The sequence below is a fragment of the Manacus candei genome, unplaced genomic scaffold, assembly GCF_025592945.1.
Source record: "Manacus candei isolate 608988 ecotype Guabito, Panama unplaced genomic scaffold, ASM2559294v1 h1tg000126l, whole genome shotgun sequence".
Classification (NCBI taxonomy): domain Eukaryota; kingdom Metazoa; phylum Chordata; class Aves; order Passeriformes; family Pipridae; genus Manacus; species Manacus candei.
Window position 1 is genome coordinate 2,143,610 of NW_026138174.1, and position 19,357 is coordinate 2,162,966.

General features: G+C 40.3%; 1 pseudogene; it reads left to right on the forward strand.

The window, feature by feature from the left end:
* Window positions 1-16,166, forward strand: LOC127462340 (histone H4 transcription factor-like; annotated as a pseudogene).
* The last annotated feature ends 3,191 nt before the right edge of the window (window positions 16,167-19,357 follow it).

Sequence of the window (19,357 nt, forward strand, 5' to 3'; positions counted from 1 at the left end):
ATGGAGAACGGGCCAGTAGGTTTCTTTTTTTTTAAATAAAGTTTGCTGTTGTTATATCTGTTCAGAGTCAGGAAAACAAAAACAGTGGGACTATTTCTCCTTGGTTTATATTCCTGTTGCTTCCTTTATACTGATACAGACATGCATCCAGTTGAGCTGATTTATCTGTTCATCATTCCCCTCAACACTCAGCTTTCACTTGGGCCCATTTTCTCATCAATTTAGTGACTGGCTGTGCCAATTCCAGAGCTGGATCTTAAGAAGAAGAAAAGGTGAGTGTTCAGTGGGAGCCCACGCTGATGTCGGGCTAAAGTGACTGGAATTACATTCCTGGTAATGGTTGCTTTGGCTTTCTGTGTGGAAAGAGGTTTTAAAATTCTGCCATGGAGTTAAATTACAATAAAGGCACCCTCAGCAGATGCTTGTTGATGGTGATCACCTCTTACTGTGTGGTTGGACTGAAAATGTTACAACTTGTGGCTTCTGGCAAAGGGTAAATGTTTGCAAAATATGGCCTGAGTTTCTTAAAAAAAAAGGCATCCAGTAATTAAAAAATAAATGTTCATGTCATTGAGGATACTGCAATCCTGACCACTAATTTTACAAGAAGCATTTTACAGAAATGCAATGTGATAACTAAAACTTCACTGTGCTCCTGAAAATTCCAGGCAACGGCCCCTGGAAGCAAATTCAGGAACGCCGAATTGATCCCACCATGTGAATGGAAAGAATGCTGCTTTGTAGGGAAATGCATGGAGGAATTTTGTAATCATATTGTGGAACGCTTGGACAGGTACCTACAGCACCCCCTGGAAACAGCAGGTCATTCATATCTCACCTGTCACACGGATTACGTTGCAGTTTGGGAGATTATTCCTAGCCTAGGAGATCATTCCAACTTCAGTTTTCCTGAAAAATAATACAGACTTCATTTTACCTGCACCTCACCTTTGATAAGCTCCTGCTGCATGAAGCCTTTAGTCAAGGGCTCATACCTGCTTTTTGCTTCATTCCTGATTATCTTGGTTCTTTGTGTTTTATGTTTTTTTTTTTTATTGACAGCTATTACTTATATGGAAAGAGATGGGAGAAGTGATGTCAAGAGAATTTCTGCTGAAGGTTTTTTAAATAGGGGTTTTTTGAGATTAGGGCCTCAACACGTGCAGATTTTAGCAAATTATTTTTGAATGGCAGAGTTTTTCCCTGTCAGGGAACTGGTCTGCTACGTAATTTTAAGTTTAAAGCAGCATTTGTATGAATCTTTATGGAAAAATGGAAACTATTACTGTTTGTATGATATTTGCCTTATTTGGGTACATACACTGGTGTATTTATGATGGGTATTGGGTTTTACACTTTTGATATAAATAGTATTAAATGTGCTCAAAAGCAAACAAAAAAAATCCGATTCTGCAGAAAATTACAGGCAGTCTCTGTGGATGTAATAGCAATAATATACCAGACTTTTTAATATAGCTGGTTTGGCTCTTGTGTATCCTGCTCTTTATTCTTAACACTGTAATCAAGTGTAATTACAGGTGTAGACATTTTAATTAAAGGTGAATGAGTTTTAATTAAAGGTGAAAAAAGTAAAATTGGACCAACATTAACAATGTCTCTGTGACCTAAGCTGAAGAGTGTCACAGTATATACCTAGGAAAATACTTATTTTTACAAAATTTTCCTGTCAAGTCTATGAAGTGCCTTTCTGCAAAAAGCTGTGCTTTAAGGAACAAAGCACTGTGGTATTGCTGCAGTTGTGAGACAGCGAAAAAATCTGTTTGCCACTGAGGTTTGCAAGTTTTATCTAGTGCATTATCAGCAGATAGCAGTTACCAGCTTCTCTGCTAAGGTTACTCACAGAAGGTATGAAGTCACTACACGTGTAAGTACTGCGGGCATTCTCGGGGTTGTGGCCCAGTTGCAGGTTTCATGTGTTTTGTGCAGGTTTCTGCATTTCATGCAGATTTCAGTGCTCCATAAAATGTCACTTCTTTCTTGTGTTTTAGGAGCAAGGTTGGTGGAGAAGTCGCGAATTTTTGGGGCGAAAGATCCCGGAACGCCGACAGCACATGTCCATTTTCACAGTTACCACTAAAGGATTCTCGTGTTTGGAGAACAGGCATAGCTGCCATCAGTTCCAAAGGACTTTGGAGGAGGTTTTTTTGCTGTTGGGAGAATTTTGATGCAAGTGAAATACTTGATATTTATCTGCCTTTTTTCCCCCTCTTTCCTAACTTCACTTCAGCGTTCTTTAGATTTGACTCATAACTGGGTATTTTTGCTCACTCTGAACGCTGTGTCCCACTAGCTTTGCAAGTAACACATGATTATTACAGTAGCAACCACGAAAATGTAAACCACTGGAAAAGATTGCCCAGGGAGGGTGTGGAGTCTCCCTCACTGGAGATATTCCAGAGCCATCTGGACACAATCCTGTGCCATGTGCTCTGGGATGGCCCTGCTGGGGCAGGGAGGCTGGACCAGATGACCCACTGTGGTCCCTTCCAGCCTGACCCATCCTGGGATTCTGTGATATTTGCATAAAATTTGCTACCTTGAATTCAAATCTTCTTTCTTTTCGAGGGGACTGAAACGATCTTTTTGACAAAGATGCAACTTCTCTTGTGTTTTAAGAGCATATATGAAAAGTTTTAATACACCCGTTTTAAAGATAAATAAATGAACTTGGTAGTTCATAGCCAGGTCCAGAGTGTTTATTGTTCATCTGAAGAAAGATAACAGAATATCTGATGTTTCCTTGGTCAGCTGCAAATGTTTGGGATTTTTTCTTTACTGGAACAAAAATCGGACATTTGCAACAAGCTCTTTATATAAGTTTAATGTCCAAATGTGGCTAAGATTGGCTTCAGCTAAAAATAGGTTTTATCTTGACCATTTTTTGGTGTCCTGTGTTCAATAAAATCATTTTTCCATTCTGTTTTGACTGTGCTATTTCTGTATCAAGTAAACCAGGACAATAGCAGTTGATATCCTTTTTTTTTTTAACAATATTGATATAAATAGTGATGCTTATATTTTTTTTTTCTGCATCTGGAAGGTGTTCATTCCTAATGAAAAGTGGCTTCGTGTTGATATGACATTAGGGGGAAGGACCTTCTGTCACTCTTGGCCTCAGAACTTCAGCTGTTATTTATGGCTACTGAGCATTACCTTTGCACCCACAAGTGTGATGACATTTTCTTACCATCTCCTTTGGTCTAACTGTTGAGCAGGATAGTTCTTAGAAAAAGAAACAGGTGCAGGAAAATTTTTTATCTGCTCTACAGTAATTTTTTCATGTTGTATGAGTTTTTCTGTTTCACTTCAGCGATATAATTGAAAACAAAATATTGGTGAAGAAGAAACAACTGAATTGAGACAACTAAACAAATTTTCAAACATCATATGATGTAGGTTTAATAATGGCGAACTGTGAATCAAAACAACAGCTTTGTTTTTCAGAGGCCTTTGATCCTTTTTTTCCTTACGTCAATCTAAGCCTTTCAAAGGTTCATGGGTTATCATCCTTAAATCCCATTTCTCTATTACTTTTTCATATTAAAATTGTGACAAAATTAATGATGTAAACTATCTTTTTGAGGTTAAGAACAGACACTAATGAGGATGAAAATATAATTCCACGCAAGGGAATGTCAGACTGGTGGTGCTTTTACACAGACATTGTCTCCCTCACGTGCATCACATCCTTGAACTGGAACCAGTGTGATATTTAAGTAAATATATTGCAGTGGTGGAGTGAAATTACTTTTGTTTTCTGGTGGTGGTTATAATCCAGGCTCTGCTTTGCTAATCTTCACCTTACTAGGTCTAAATTCACTTCCAGTTTCCTACTAACATTTCAGCTTGGAGATTGTTTTGCCATTGCACATATAAAAGGTGAGTTCCTCCTCATCTGTGCGTTATTCCTGGAGAGAATGACTAGAAATATCCTTTTGGCTCTGACTTTAGCATATCTGCATTCACATAAGGCTTTGACACCTCGCATTTCATTAATTATTCCTTACATCAAACAAGGAATGACATAAAAATCTGAGAGTGAATTTTATAGTATTCTGTTGTTTCGTCAGTCTGTGAGAAACTCTATCTCTGTAAATAAAAGCTTTTATTTACTAGTGGATTACACATAGAGTACCCCATTCTTTTCTTTTTAAAGCTGTAAACCTAAATATATAATATTAAACATTAGTTATGACAACTTTTGGATTATTTGCATAGTTTGATTGCAAACTGTTGTTACAAACAAATCTTACTGCCCTTATGTCTCATATCTTACAGGAATCATATTTCTTACAGCAGTTATTTTTGTTACTAATACTCTTTACTACATACCAATATCAGTCTTTACTCACACACTGCCATGATTGGTCTATTTATTTTAAAAATGGAGAGATTCAGAAAAAGTTCAAAGCCCTCAGAATTTTACTTTGCTGCATCTGTCAGTGAGCACAGTCTTTGCCTGAAAAACACGCTTAAAAATCACTTAATTGATTTGATGTTCCATTTTTCATTTATGTAGGTGGGCAGTTTTGGCTGATGGAACCCTGGACTCCGTAGCATTCTGCTAAATATTTTCACACATGTTTTTTCAAGTTCAAACTATGTCGTGAATTTTATTAATTAAAAGAATGTTTCCCAACCTAGTAGGCAGGCTCCACCAGACCCAGAAGGTGGGGTAGGGCACAATGTGAAAGAGGAGAATTTTGAGGGCAGGGAAAAAACTGCTTACCTTTCCCACCCTCCTGCAAATATGTTCCCACAGTTATGAACATAATTCTCTTTGAAAATCACCCATAGAGCTTCCCCTGACACTCGTGGTACCTCTTGCTGTGTCGGATTCAGTTTCCCCCAAAGGTAAAGCTTCCAACTCAGGCAACAGCCCCAAAAACTTCCCTCCTGTTTACATGTAAAGAATATTCAAGAAAGTTCCGGTGAAATACTCAAAGTTTTGGTGCCAACAAATTAAAATGGGTTTAAGCCCCATATGATTACTCTGATTAAGAAGTGAAGTGGTTCTCGATCTGTCTGGCTCAATATTTTAGTTGATTCACCTTATTATGCCTGTATGTTTCCATATACACAAGACCTTTGGAGTTCTCAGATCCTGTTTCAAGCCCTTCAGAGGAAATAAGGGCTTGTCTCCCTTAGGGAGCTGTTGTGAAATACATTGGAATATGAATTTAAAATGCAGGGTTTGCCTGGATTAACTCCTTGTGTGAACACTCTGTTCTGCACACACAGAATGCCTGGCAGCTTAGTTTAATCCACTCTGCTAAGATTAGGATGATTAAAACCAGATAATCCAAAACAAATGTGGTTTTTTTCATTTATATGTTTTTCTTAAAAAAAAAAAAAAAAAAAGACTGCTGTTTACATTTTAATCAGCTGTACATTGTCAGCATGGCAACATCAGCCCAAGGAGTTTCACTTGTTTCCCATTTCCCTTCCCCAGTGTTTGATTTGGTTGAGAGCCAGATCAGCTCCTTGTCCCAAATTCAGGGTGTGGCCTTACAAAATTTGTGCCAGCACAGCAGAGAGGTCAAGGGTTAAATTATTGGGAGCTGAGAGGAACACTGAATTTGGACTGATGCAGCTGATGCAGTCGAATGACACCTTGTGTCACCTGAAGAAAATGCAATATGAGTCTACTTTCACTCTCAGGTGTGGATTTTTTGTGGAGTGAGGCAGAGGCTAGTTAAGGTTTAGTCCCCCATGTCACATAAGTACTGACTCCTGCAGTGCTGCATCCTGACACTTGATTCAGCTCAGTTACTGTGCAGCTTTCCCATTTCTGTTGGAATTACCTGCACTGCCCTCATGGCCTTCCCATGAATAGGAGCAGGGAGAAGTGGAGAGAGAGGAGAAGGTAAAAATGTACCAAAGAAATAAATCAGCAGAAGCACATTAACAGGCACATCCCTGCCACAAAGAATGGGGACTACTCACCTAGTTAGCCTAGACAGATTTTTCAGCCATGAGAGGATAGGTGAAAATCCAGGGCCTGGTTTGTGTTGTGGATACTGCAGAATGTTCTACATTTTTGTAGTTGATGTAATTGTGTCTGTGTTGGAGTGAGTTAATTAAATGTTACTGCAATATTTACTGGTGTCTGTTGGGTTTCTAAAAACACTTAATTCTATGTTCATGTCAGTTGATTACCTGCCAGAACTGTCTTGTCTTCTCCATGCTTCTATTTTGGTTTAAGGTTACCCTCAGTAACCCAGCATGGTTTTATAAGCATGTTGCTCTTCATGTATGATACTGAGGAATAAGCTGATACAAATCAGAAGAAACTTGTTTATTGCCACTGGAAAGGTAGTTCATATGAAAAAAAAAAATCTATTTTAAAATGTCTTTCACTGCAGCGTTTCTTACAAAATTCACTTAGTGCTACATTTAACATAGCAACTTGTGAGAGGTCTTCAGATTATTTTTTTTAATTTATCTAATATAATTGCAAAAGCATTTCTATTTTATAGCACCACTATTTAAATAGAATAGTTCCTATCATCCATCGGCAACTCTCAGCTTAGACTAATTGGGAGCTGAATGCCCTCAATTCCCAATTAGCCCAAGCTGAGAAGTGCCAGTACTAAACAAGGCTGGGTTTCCTCATGAGTCTGCTTGTGGTTTATAGTTCATGTACCATTCAAACAGACTTTTCACTTGCATTCTATCAGGCAGGATCACGGCTGTCTCCCTCATAACAGTATTTCAAGGTGAGCTTACTGTTCTTTCCGTTCCCCTGATCCCTTCAAATCAAGGGAAGAGCACACCTTTTGCTGTCCTAGTTTTTCCCAGCTCTGTGGTAAGAAAGAGCATTTTTAATGCATTCTCTGTGTTGAGAGCTACCTCTTGTGTTAAAATTATTGCCATGGCTTCAAAGCTGATGTCCTGCCCTTGGCTGTATTGGAGAAGCCACATTCCATTGACAGCCTTTCATAGCAGATGCCTTGGTTGCTTGAGTAAGGGCTAAACTATGGGCTGTATTTGCTGTGTGTGCAGTTCAGCTGCAGACCCACTGAGTGTAGGAGCAGAACCTCTCCAGAAGAAGAGCCTTTCTGCTGAAGAAAAATGAGGCGATTTGTGGGACTCTGGCCCTGGAACAGATCATTCTGTGCTTGCTTTAAACAAATCAGTTTGGCTTTGTTTTGTAAAACGTGTCAATAAAGTCCAGATCCGATTGGAACCCTCTTGGTGAGCCCCTCCAGATATGTGTCCCTTCAATTTATGGGTTAAAGTTGCTTTTTGGGTTGGCTGTTAATGACAAAATCTCATCAGTGGATGCAAGGCAAGATAAATTTGTTCATTTTCCCTCTTGAGATTAGCTGACAGCTGGACTATTTTTTGACTGGGGAACTCACTCCAGGGGCCTGATAATGTAGAATCTCTAGTCTTTAGAGGCACAAAATTCACCCATCATTGTGACCGTAGCTTTAGAAAATAAAGCCCATTAGGACAGGTGAAGGGACTCCATCAGTTATAACAAGAGAGGTGCAAGTTACAAATTAGGAAATCCATTTTAATAGGGTATTTTAAAATACTGTGGCCTGTTGAGATAATAGAGGCTATCTATCACTGGGGAACTCAGAAGACCCTTTTCTGAGAGCAAAGTGTACTTGATCCTGCCTCAGCACAAAAAAATAGGTCCTGAATTTTACAGGATCTGTTGTAGTCTGTGTTCTTGACATTCGGAGTGGTGGCATCCATTTTAAAGTGACATGTAAATCATGGTGTCCAGGTATGAAAGACAATTTTCCATTCACATCCCCCCCCCAACCTAACAGGCCAGTGAGGTCTCATCTCTCTGTGGAAGCAGCTTGTCATGGCACTGAGGCAATGGATAGAAGGTGATCAGCCTTTTCCAGGGACCCTCAGTAAGTAATTGGGTTGAATTCATGAGTGTACATCAAGAGTGGGCTGCTCTGCAAGGGGCAAACTGGGAGAGAAGGGTCACAGTTGGGCAGGGACATCACTGACAGGGTGCAGTCTCCTCACAGGGCCTGAGAAAGAAGAACAGAGCAGGTCTGGTGGTGCTACCCAGAGCCAACCACAGCCCAGTGACCACCAGCCAAGTCCACTGTGACAACACAGGTCTGAGGTCAAGCCAGGAAGTCCAGACAGAAAGTCAGGGATTCAGTCTGTTGTCCTGTATGTCACATTTTGAATCTGGGGTTAAACAGAGATGGAAATCTTCACGTTGCACTAGAAGGATGATCAGTCCTCCAGCTTCTGACTGAGACATGCTTGGCTTTTTTTTATAGTCCCTCCATCAGAAGTGTCCTGTACTCTGCAGAGGTGACAGAGACACTGATGATCCTGTTTCCTCACTGTAGGCAGGGTGAGGTTTTAGGATTTCCTCTGTCTTTTAATAAGGAGTTTAGAGTTCTGTCCCTTTACTATGTTAATGTGCAGCTCAGAACTCTGCACCAGGAATACCAGCCTGTATTCTACCCATTGCAGTGGATGTGGGTTGTCATCAAGGCTTTCACACTCTTGTTCTACTTGCAGAAATGTCCTGATGAATAGCAGAAATGGAACATATGAAGCACCTACTTGGTTAAATGAACTAGGCAAATACTCTTTGTTAAATGAATTTTGTGTATTAATTTCTGAGACCAAAAGATACCCAACGAGTCATCGAGTTTGATTCACTTGATTATTCTTATCATCAGGAACATTTTATCTTTCCCCACCTCTTGCTCTTGAATTTGAATGTACTCCTCTTGATTCTTTAGAGTCTTTGATTAGGTCTAGGCTATCTTTCACCTTTCTAAAAAGGTAGCCTTCTGCATAGCTTTTATCTCTGTAAGGTAGATAAGACACACTTGTGGCTGCTTTTTTTTGCATGAGAGAATAGGATACTTCTTTACATCTATCTGAAGTTTTTTCCTAAAAGTAGTTTTTCAGCTCTATTTACACCTAAACATAAAACTACTTGGGATTTTGCCCTTGTCATGTGTCAACTGTCAGAGCTTTCTACTGCTGCTGTTAAAGCTTGCACTGTGTCCTCAGCACCAGAGGGTTCCTGAGCTCAAGAGATCTGAGGACAGAGCTTTTTATATGCAAAGATGGTTTGGTGGATCGCTGATTGCTTGTGGTTAACCACCACGTGAATGTAAACGTGAAGACAGAAAGTGTGAAGATAAAAACAAAAAAGGAGATCAGCAGGCAGAGTTCTTGGAGATGTGCAGTTGTCATGTACTCACTACCCCACCATCCTGGCTCTCCAGAGACTAGGAAGATGTAGAGGGGACCACATCAATGTCTGTATACATATATATAAAGTAATATATTAACAGTAAGACATAACTATGTAATAATCTTTTCTCTTTCTACATAAGAAAGAGGACAGTACTCGTGCAGAGTTTTTTTATTGTTTGTTTGGCTTAGATTTCTTAGGTTTATTTCAAGGAAGGTGTAGGCTATGGGAGTACTTAAGAACCCACACTCAAGACAAGGTTGTATCATCTCCTATTTGTGGAGGGATGTTCTCCAATAACATCAAGATTTTTGATAATGCAAGGAGACAAGTTTCAGAAGACAGCAAGTGGGTGTGCTCTTATTTCTGTTTATATTTCTAAAATTCAAGGTGCTTTTTGATAACATGTGTGTGTGATTTAATAAATATTACTATTTTTCATGTAAGTCAATTGCATGAAAGCAGGGTTTGCTCCAGGAAGGCCACTGTTTTCATGAAGCACAGAAGTTTTCTTGGTTTTGCATGCTTGGTGGAGCAATGAAAGTGAACAACAGAACACCTTTAGGTCTGTGTTTCAGCACAAAAGCTTTTCCCTTGGCACTGCCTGTCTTCCCTTGGTGGCCATGGCACAGTGTGACATTCCACTGATGCTGGGGAACTGCCCACAGATGGGAAGGACTGTTGATTGTTGAAGAAACAGCCTCTCCAGGAGCCACACTTGGATTAAAAAAATCTGTGCAAGTAAACCCAATAAGCATTTAACTACTTTCAAGTCAAAAAGCAATTTTTTTTCCTCTCCAGCTTTGCTTTTCCAGTAAGCATTTTCTTCACCAGAACGCTCCCTACCTCAACCAACTGTGTGTTGATGTGCTAAAAAGGAAGGGAGAGGTGGTGTTTTTGTTCTGGTTCTAAGTGCTTGGAACATATTTAAGATTTGTGGACGTTTTGGTGATGGAAAGTAGGTGCACTAATTGACAGAAGATCTCAAATTTCAAGCTGTTGGTGTTTTGAACAGATTGTTGTTCTGTTTAGGATAAAACTGACTTACTGATAAACAACTGATTTCATTAAACCTAAATTAAATTGGTAATGAAAAAGCAATGAAACTGTCTCAGTGCTGTATTAGTTTATTAATGCAACCGACAGCTATAGGTTATTAATTAATAAATCTTCATAAGTTATTTGCATTACCACTGAGTCGTTTCTGTTTAAATTCAGAAAAAAATATTTGCTTGTCAGAACTGTCAGAAATGAAAGGCTGCTATGAGATCACGTAAGGAAACATGGCAAGTCAGAGCTCTTTAAAATAAAACATACTTTTTTCAAGGTCACCTTGTACAGAACAGGTTGGATAAACTGCAGACTTCAGATGTTCAGCCTGGAGAAGACTCCAGGGAGACCTTAGAGACCTTTCCAGTGCCTAAAGGGGCTCCAAGAGAGCTGGAGAGGAATTTAAGACAAGGGTCTGGAGTGGTAGGTCAAGGAGAACTGGCCTTAAGATGAAGGAGGGCAGGTTTAGATCAGCTAATAGGAAGAAATATTCCCTGTGAGGGTGGTGAGGCCCTGGCACAGGTTGTCCAGAGGGTCTGTGGATTCCCTATTCCTGGAAGTGTTCAAGGCCAGATTGGATGAAGCTCAGAATGTTCTGATCTAAAGAAAGTTTTCCTGCCTTTCCTGAGGCAGGAATGAGATGATCTTTAAGGTCCCTTCCAACCCAAACCATTCTATGATTCTATGGTTAAGAAAATCAGTATATGAAACCAGGGCAACTGTGTTACAAATGCTGGAAGGTCAGGAGTTTATTACCTGGAAATTCCATTCTTTGTGCCTTCAAGTCAGAAAGTTTGAGGGGCTTTTCTGCTTTGCAGTAGCTCCCATGCAGATCTGTTTACTTGCTTCCACGACTCGGGGCTTGTTTGGAGCCAAAGGTGTGTTTTAGCTTGGGCTGCAGCTCTGCTCACCTTGCAGTGCATAATCAGCCTCACTCAAACAGTGCAGTCCTTCCCTGACCTAACCACAATCTCCCTCAGGTCCCCAGAGGTTCCCACAACAGCTATGACTTGCTGGGAAAGAATCCTGCAGCATCTAAGCACGAGGAAACCTGTGATATTGCTGTCGGACACACAGGAAATGCAGAGAGGCGGGTGGGTCTCTGCTTTGGGAGTAGGAATGTTCGAGCCATGGAGCCAGACCTGGGAACATTTAGGCTGTATAAACACACAAGCAGCTTTGTGCAGACTTGCTCAGTGAGGGTAGATTCTGCTTTCTAGTTGCATTCTTAAGGAAACACGATTTTTCACTGACTGCAAGTCAACACACGGATGCTGAGCAACTCTGCATTTCATTAGATGCTTGTTGTGAGCTCCCAGCTCTGACCATGCTTGTATTTAAATGGTTTTATAGTTGACGTGCATCTGGCTAAAATATCTCAATTTTCTTATTTTATGCTAGAAAATAGAGAATTGCTTTTGTTTTGTTGATTAGTTTTGTTTTATTCCTTTCTCTCAAGGTGCTTTTGAAAAGAAATTGGAAATAAATCCAAATCAAGGGGGTTTTTAATTTTATTAACTAACGAAGCTGTTTAAATATGCTGTTGGGTTTGTTTCTTTTTCTTTTTTTTTTTTTTTACTAAAGCATAGCACAGATTAAGGCAGATATATTTGATATATTAAATAAAGCCCATGGCTAACTGAACTATTTCCTTCTGGTCACTCTGGCTGCACTCAAAACCCTGTGAACTGTACAGTGTGCCTGGCTGTCCTTGTCCCCTGATAATTCTGCCTGTGTTCTGCTTGCATAGCCAGGGAAAATCACAAGGTGGCTGGACCAGGAGCAAGGATTACGTGAACCTGTGTCGTGGCCCAGCAAGCCACAGTGAACCAGCTGCCCTGTGAACTTGGCTGAGGGAGCTGGGAGACATCTCAGGGTCCAAATGCTCAGGCACAACCCAAATCCCTTCAGATATTAAAGCCAGTTACGTCCCTACCTCATCATTCAGCTTTCTTTAAAAATCCTGGCAGCACACGTCTGCATGTTGGTGCAGACTGCCAGTGCAGACATGACACTCTCCTACTCCTACCCCAGTGCATTGTGTAACAGCCCTCTGATAAAGATTGAAACTCTCTTTTAAAGAGCCTGCTTACCTACAAGTATTGACGCTGAACTAAGCTGTGATGTGAATGCAAATGCTGAAGATGTTCTGAAATCGCTCCCTACGCGGACTTATTTCCACGCTAACAAATTGTTGGATGCTCCCGTTTCGAGAGACTGGTGAGATTCACTGATGCAGTTCTGCAGATTAAATTATGCCAGACTAGTTTTCCACATGAATTTAGGGAGTTTAAAAAAAAAAATAAAAAAATTCCTGGTCTAGGACAAACTACAAGGAAAAGTGCCTATGCAAGGAGTGATTCCAGAATAGTTACAGAATATTTGCTTCCTTTTCTTGGAGAAAACATTAGCACTTCAACTGCATGTTTTTCCCTGGACATTTATAAAACACTGGGCTGATTACGAAATAATGCACGGCATCAAATTCAAACAAAACAGATTTTTGCCTAAATTCAAACCTTCTTCATGGAGACTCTTCCCGCTGCAGGAATTCATCCGGTTGCTGATTCATCCGCACGGAGCAGCGTTTGTTCAGCATTAAGTTGTTACAGCCCTTCCTGCCCGTCTGCCAGAGGTTCTCCCAGCTCCAGAGTTGCCAGAGAGCAAACCTGTGTCTCAGCCACTGCAGCTCAAAGTCTGGCAGCTGAGCAAGCACCGAGCATGGCTTTGCCCCAGGCAAATAGATCCGAATGTGAAACGGGGAGGTGGAGGGCAGACGCTCTTTCTGCCACTTTTTTTTTTTAAGAGTGGTAATACTTTAAAAGTAGATTTGCCAGTGCTCATCTGTCAGAAGGCCTCCAGACAACATCCACCTTTTAGAAACCCTCCCAAAGGGCCACGGGCAAAACAACAATCATCCTTTTTGTGAAGGCCCAGAGAATGAAACACGATCCTCTAGGTCTGTTTCACTTACCATCTATTTTCTGGAAGTAATCTGAAATGCTCTATTTGACCATTATTTCACAACACCCTTTATTGCATCTGCATTCCATTCTGATCTCGTTCTTTCTCTGTATGTTTTATTCCCAACTGTAATAAAATATGATAATTTTAATATGATATTTTAATTTTTTTTGTCGTATGTGAGAGCAGACAATATAGAACTGAAAGCTGAGGTTTTTTTCTCTATTATCCTTTCCAGTTAACCATGTTACATGTGCCCTTTGTGATAGGGTGGGCACAAGACCTCTTCACTGAAAGCACACATCCATTCCTGACAGCATCAAGAACATCCTTTCCATTGTCCCCTCTGTGACAGCAGGTGAGAAAACTTAAGGCTCATGGCATTGTGATGTGGTGGACCAAGCTGCATATATAAGCACTGGCAAATTATGTTTAAACTTGCCTGAGAAGACGAGAGGCTTGGCCTTTGGATGCTGGAAATGGGATAAAATATTTAAGCACTTTTGAGTTCGCTTTGTGGGTGGACAGAAGGAAATAATCGGAATTTCTAGACCAGAGAGGATGAAGTGACTGCTTGACAGTGGACAAGAATTTTCTCTACGTGAACATAAAAAAAGGGTGATAATTGTGGAAAAATTACCCAGATTTGGGCACGGTGTGGATGTGTGGGAAGAAAGAGGGAATGGAAAATGAAATCCAGAGCACATCAAAGAGATGTCTGCACTTTTCCCTTTTCACAGGTGGAAAAACTGAGGTAGAGAAGCAATTTACACATATTCCGCTTTCACTTGTTATTGTCAGAGCCAAAAATTTCTACCTCCCAGTCCTAAACATTAACCACAAGGCTACTCCTCTGTGCTATTATATCTGTTATTTGTTTTGCCTTGTTTTCAGTTTTAAGAGCGCCTCTGATCTGCATAAACATGTCGAAACACACAGTGATTCAGGTGCCTACAGCTGTGATGTTGAAGGATGTGGTTTTATTTCACGGACCTCTCTGACTCTGGAGACAGCACTGCAAGAGAGTGCATGTGGGGAGTATATTAAATAGCAGGGTAAAACATATTTCTATAAATGAGACCAAAGTTTCAAATTTACATGTATTTAGTTTCACGTCAGTTAAGGAAATGTTCTATTTTTTTGCACCAAATCAAGCATTTATTTGCACACATTTCTGGGGCTCTTGTAATCATTATGCAAATGCTTGATTCCCCCTCACCTATAGGTCTGGAGTGCTTACTTTAGGTACATGCAGTTGCACACTCAGAGTCTTAAACCATGGCCAACTCCCTCCCCCTCCTTTTTTTTCTTCTTTTTTTTCTTAAAGAAATAAACCACATGCCAATTCTAATCTCAACAGCAAAACATTGCAGGGATTAAAACCCCATGACACTTTTCTCCTCATGTTCATACTCCAACCTTAGAACCAATATGTTACTTGAAAATAGAAAAACTTTTAATTGGGTGAGTGTGGTCACACATTAAAGTTCATTTTGAGTAGCTATAATTTATGGATGCTTGTTGCCTGTTTCTTCAGCTTTTCTGAGCTGAAATCACTGCTGTGTTGTAAAACTAATATATTTTAGTGGGAGCTGTGTGTCACACTGCTCTTGGAGATATCTCCAGCACTGATGGCCAATGCAGAGGATTTCCATTGGGGTTCCTCAATCAGACAAGTTCTAACAACCTCAAATAGGAAACGTTTCAGGAAGCTGACTTCAAAAAGGTTTTCAGTTATTTAGTGTGGTTTTCCCTTTTTCAACAAAGGATTAATTTTTGTCATATATACTTGCAAGCCTTCCATGACTCAAAAACAGTCATTTTTCCCAAGAATAATGGCATTCTGAAATATAAATACCACATCTCTCAGAAACGTTTATCCTGGAGTTATTCATTGACCCGACATCTTCGAAAGGTTCATAATCTCAGCAATCATTCTCATTCCAGGTGTGTTACCAGTTGATTCTTTTACAGACCATAAAGTATTTTTTCTAAAACATTTTGTTTAAGAGATGCAAATATTTAATTAAAAGCTCTCTTAAGTTTGATTGCATTTTAGGCATTCTGAGTGTGAAACAATTTTCTACTAAAGTTTCGCTATCGTGACGGAAAACTTAGTCTAAAGATGGGTAAAGCAAGGAAATAAAAAGGCCTTTTTGCTTTTATTGCTTTTTCCACTGTGAAAATCTTGTAGCCTTGGCTGTTGGAAGAAATTTTTTAACCCTGCAAGTTTGTATCCACCCAAAGAGAGTATGTAAATATAGGAACAGCTTCCATAGTATAAACAAGACAGGACATTTTGAGACAAAAGAATCCAACAAATTAAATATTATTATAAATAGGTAGCTCTTATTTTCTGTTATGTGATGTGTATTTGATAAAAACTACTTACTGGAACCCTCATGCAAGTGTTCCTTCACACAGAGTGTCTTTTGTTTGAGTGCCACATAGTATACAGCAATCTAATTCAACTTTTAATCGCTGACATTATCAGTTTTGGCAATCTAATTTAGATATTATTCTTATTTTCTGCTGTAAATGCTATGCTTGTAACTTATATTTTTCATTATTTTCAATTGTATTTCCTTAGATATAAAGATGACAGTGAAGTTACATCCATCAGAGTTTGGATGTAACTGCTGTGGGTTGGGGTCAGGATCCCCAGATGGTAACAAGTCTTGACTAAGTCAAAATAGTTTTGGAAAAGAAGAGGGGACACTTGAATGAGCTTCAGCCACAGTCACCAGCTACTGGAGAAAATGTTCTGGTGGAAACAGGGACTTCTCTGCCAGAGCCAGTCTGGGCTGAACTTCAGGCTGTTTTTGAACCTGTTGTACTTCCACTGAAGTTGATGGAGCAACACCAACCAACATGATGGAAAACCCCAGTAGGAATGGATCTGGGCTTGGGAATTCAGAGATATTTCTAGAAAAACAGGTTCTGTTGGATTTTTACTGTGAATAAATCAATTTTTTTTTTACTCTCCGGAAGAGGTTTACTTTTTTAAACAAAATATGTCTTCAAGTTTTCACTTTTATCCTTGTCAAATCTTTTTACAACACTGTGTTTTCTCAGCTTTCTTGTTAAATTATTCTGATATGCTTAGAGAATATATGCAAGACAAACACGACATTATGCACATAAAGTACTTTAATTTATAGCCATTTATATTCCTATATATGATGTTTCATTTTGGAGAAGAAACTTTTAAGTTCTGTATATTCACATAGCATATTTATTTATTTCAAAAATATAGCCCATGGGAAAAGTGTTCAGCTGATGCACAAGACAAACAGTTTGAACTGGTAGGTAAAACATCCCATTTTTATTAGTCCACCACGTTATTTATGAGACATTAGATAACAGGTAGTGAGATGTATATGAGGAAATTACAATTTTGGCAAGTTTCTTATCTTTACTTAGTGACTTTCAAATTATTTCAAGAGTTATCAGAGAGTCTTTCTTCTAGAGTTGAATTTAAGTTACAGTCTATCTTTAAATGAATAAATTTAAAATTAAAAAAAAGGTTGTGTCTAAATAAAACGGTTAAAGATGCTCACAGAGGTGACTTCAGGATTTATATACCACTTGTACACATGTGCTCACCGCTGCTTCAGCCTCACAGGTTGTCTGTCGTGTTCAGCAACCCTGGCCAGAGAGAGTAAAGGAATTTAAAAGCCCTGTCTCAAATATAGTCAGATTAAAAGAGTAAAAATCTCCTTCCACCGTGTTGCTGCCTCGGAAGCTCCTGCTTTGCAGGCGGCTGAGACCTTTGTGCCCGGGTTTTAATCTTATTAAATATGCTGGGCCCTAAATCGTGGCGATTCAGGTGATGTTTCAAGGGCAGTTGAGCCATTCGAGCGGTGGGGGCAGCCAGACAGATGTGGGTGGCAGCCTGATTTTAATCTGCCTTTTGTGCAGGAACCAGAGAGCCAGCATTTTTAAGACTTTACAGCGCAGGGAAAACTGACTCACGTTTCTCTGGGCAATGAATAGGTACCACTATAGCCTCTGGGATTTCCCCTGCTAAATATCAAAGGCCTGCAACAAACAACCGAGGTGTTAATGCTTCCCAAAGAAAGAGTCCTTTATAATGGAAAGTATTAGTCAACCAGAACACAGAGGAGTCCTTCCCAGATCTTTTACAATAGCTTACCAGAAGTCTCTAATCCAATATCCAACCATTTACTCCCCATGTCTGCCCGATTGGGAGGTTGCCGCCTCCAATGCAAGCTGCACTGCAGGTACCAAGGTTAATTTGCACCAAGGCCATTCAGGGTTTCACATGACAGATTTAGACACGGCATTATAGATTTGTACTCGAGCTCTGGGACTGCACTAGCTGGGCAAGAACATGGCCTGCAAGTCCCAAATTCCCACAGCTTCGTGTGAGCCTGTTAAATACATTTTGGAAGGCAAAATCAGCTGCAGGGGCAGACCCAATGGGATGAGAACTTATTAATGGAGACCTATTTTTGAAAATCATATTTTAAAATCATTTCCCTCACTTATCCTGCTTAATGACACGCTAGAGTTTTGTCCTGCTATTGCTTAGGTACCTGCTTCACTTTATTACCATTATTCACAGAGTTTGCATTCACACAAGGGCTTTGCAAAGCGAGAAAGTTACATACTTCTTTCTTTTCTGTCGTTAATTTATTTTAGAATTTGCAGTCTTGTATATAGTTTATACGCAGAGGCTTTGCTAACACATCTACAAGGCAAGATTAGTTAGAAATCACGATTTTTAAGGGGGTTTTTTCAGTGTTTTTTAAGATTTTGTGTTAAGATTTTTAATTAATGTTAAGATTGTTACCACTCCAAGATGCTGGTTTGCACATACGAAGCAAAACAAAACATCCATCTGAAAGCATTTTGGTGAAAAGAGGCTTTTTTTTCTTCTTTTTTTCTGACGTTGATATACCAAATTTTAATTTTTTTTTTTTCAGGCCGGTTATTTGTACTACAGTAACTGCGTGTAAATCTGTTTGGGTTTGAAAACTAGAATTTGGTTTCTGCTTAATTTTCGAAGTGATTCTCAAGCTGTTTCCCCATACACACAGCAAGGGCTGCTGAGTGTGATCCCAAAGAAGAGGCTGCTCTGGGGACTGAACGCGCTGAGTGTGATCCCATAAAAGAGGCTGCTCTGGGGACTGAACGCTCTGAGTGTGATCCCATAAAAGAAGCTGCACTGGGGACTGAACACTCTGAGTGTGATCCCATAAAAGAGGCTGCACTGGGGACTGAACACTCTGAGTGTGATCCCGAAGAAGAGGCTGCGCTGGGGACTGAGCACTCTGACTCACCTGCCACCCTGTCCCACGACACGGTGTGACATGTGTCGGGCAAACATCTTTTCCCGACACACACTTTTATCCGGTACCTCCTGGGAGAAAGCGGCTCCGCGGGAGACAGGGCGTTATTCGCCAGGATTTGTGGGATCCAGCCTGAAAAACAACTTCTCCCCGCGCACAGCAGGTATGAGGCGGCCGTGAGTCATGAGGGACTCGTTCTCATGGAGCCAGATCATCAGATAAAGGACCTGGCGCGGGTCCACCGGGCGCTGTAAAACCAGCGCGATGGCTGGAGCGCGGCTCTGGCACGGCATCTCCGCGGATTTCGGGGCGACCGGGCTAGCCCTTGGCTCTGCGGAGGCAGGAGGAGACAGCCCTGCCACGCTGACAAAGAGCCTCCCCCTTGGTAATGACCCCGGAGATGGTGCCCTGCAGCACAGCCAACAGCAGAGGGGGAAAAAAAAATAATAAAATGTACCTGAAAAATGACCGGCGCCTGCCAAGAAGCAGAGCAAGACCCAGCTTGAGGAAATCAGGCAGAACACCTTCTCTGTTCTCCGAGAATGAGAATTTAAAACTAGGCATTCTTTTCCTCAGTACCACAAAAACAACCGCGTTTAGTTGTTTGCTGCTAACGCGAATGTGATTAATCTTTGAGGTTTTTTTTTGAATTGGTATTTTTTTTTCACTTTGCGCGGGCTCTCTACCATCACAAACAGAGCTGATAACAAGATATATGTAAAATTTTGGTTGTTTAATACTTCTCAATCAGGTTCCCGAATGCAGGGCTTTTTTTATCATCCTTACAGAGGAAGAGTGTTAGTAA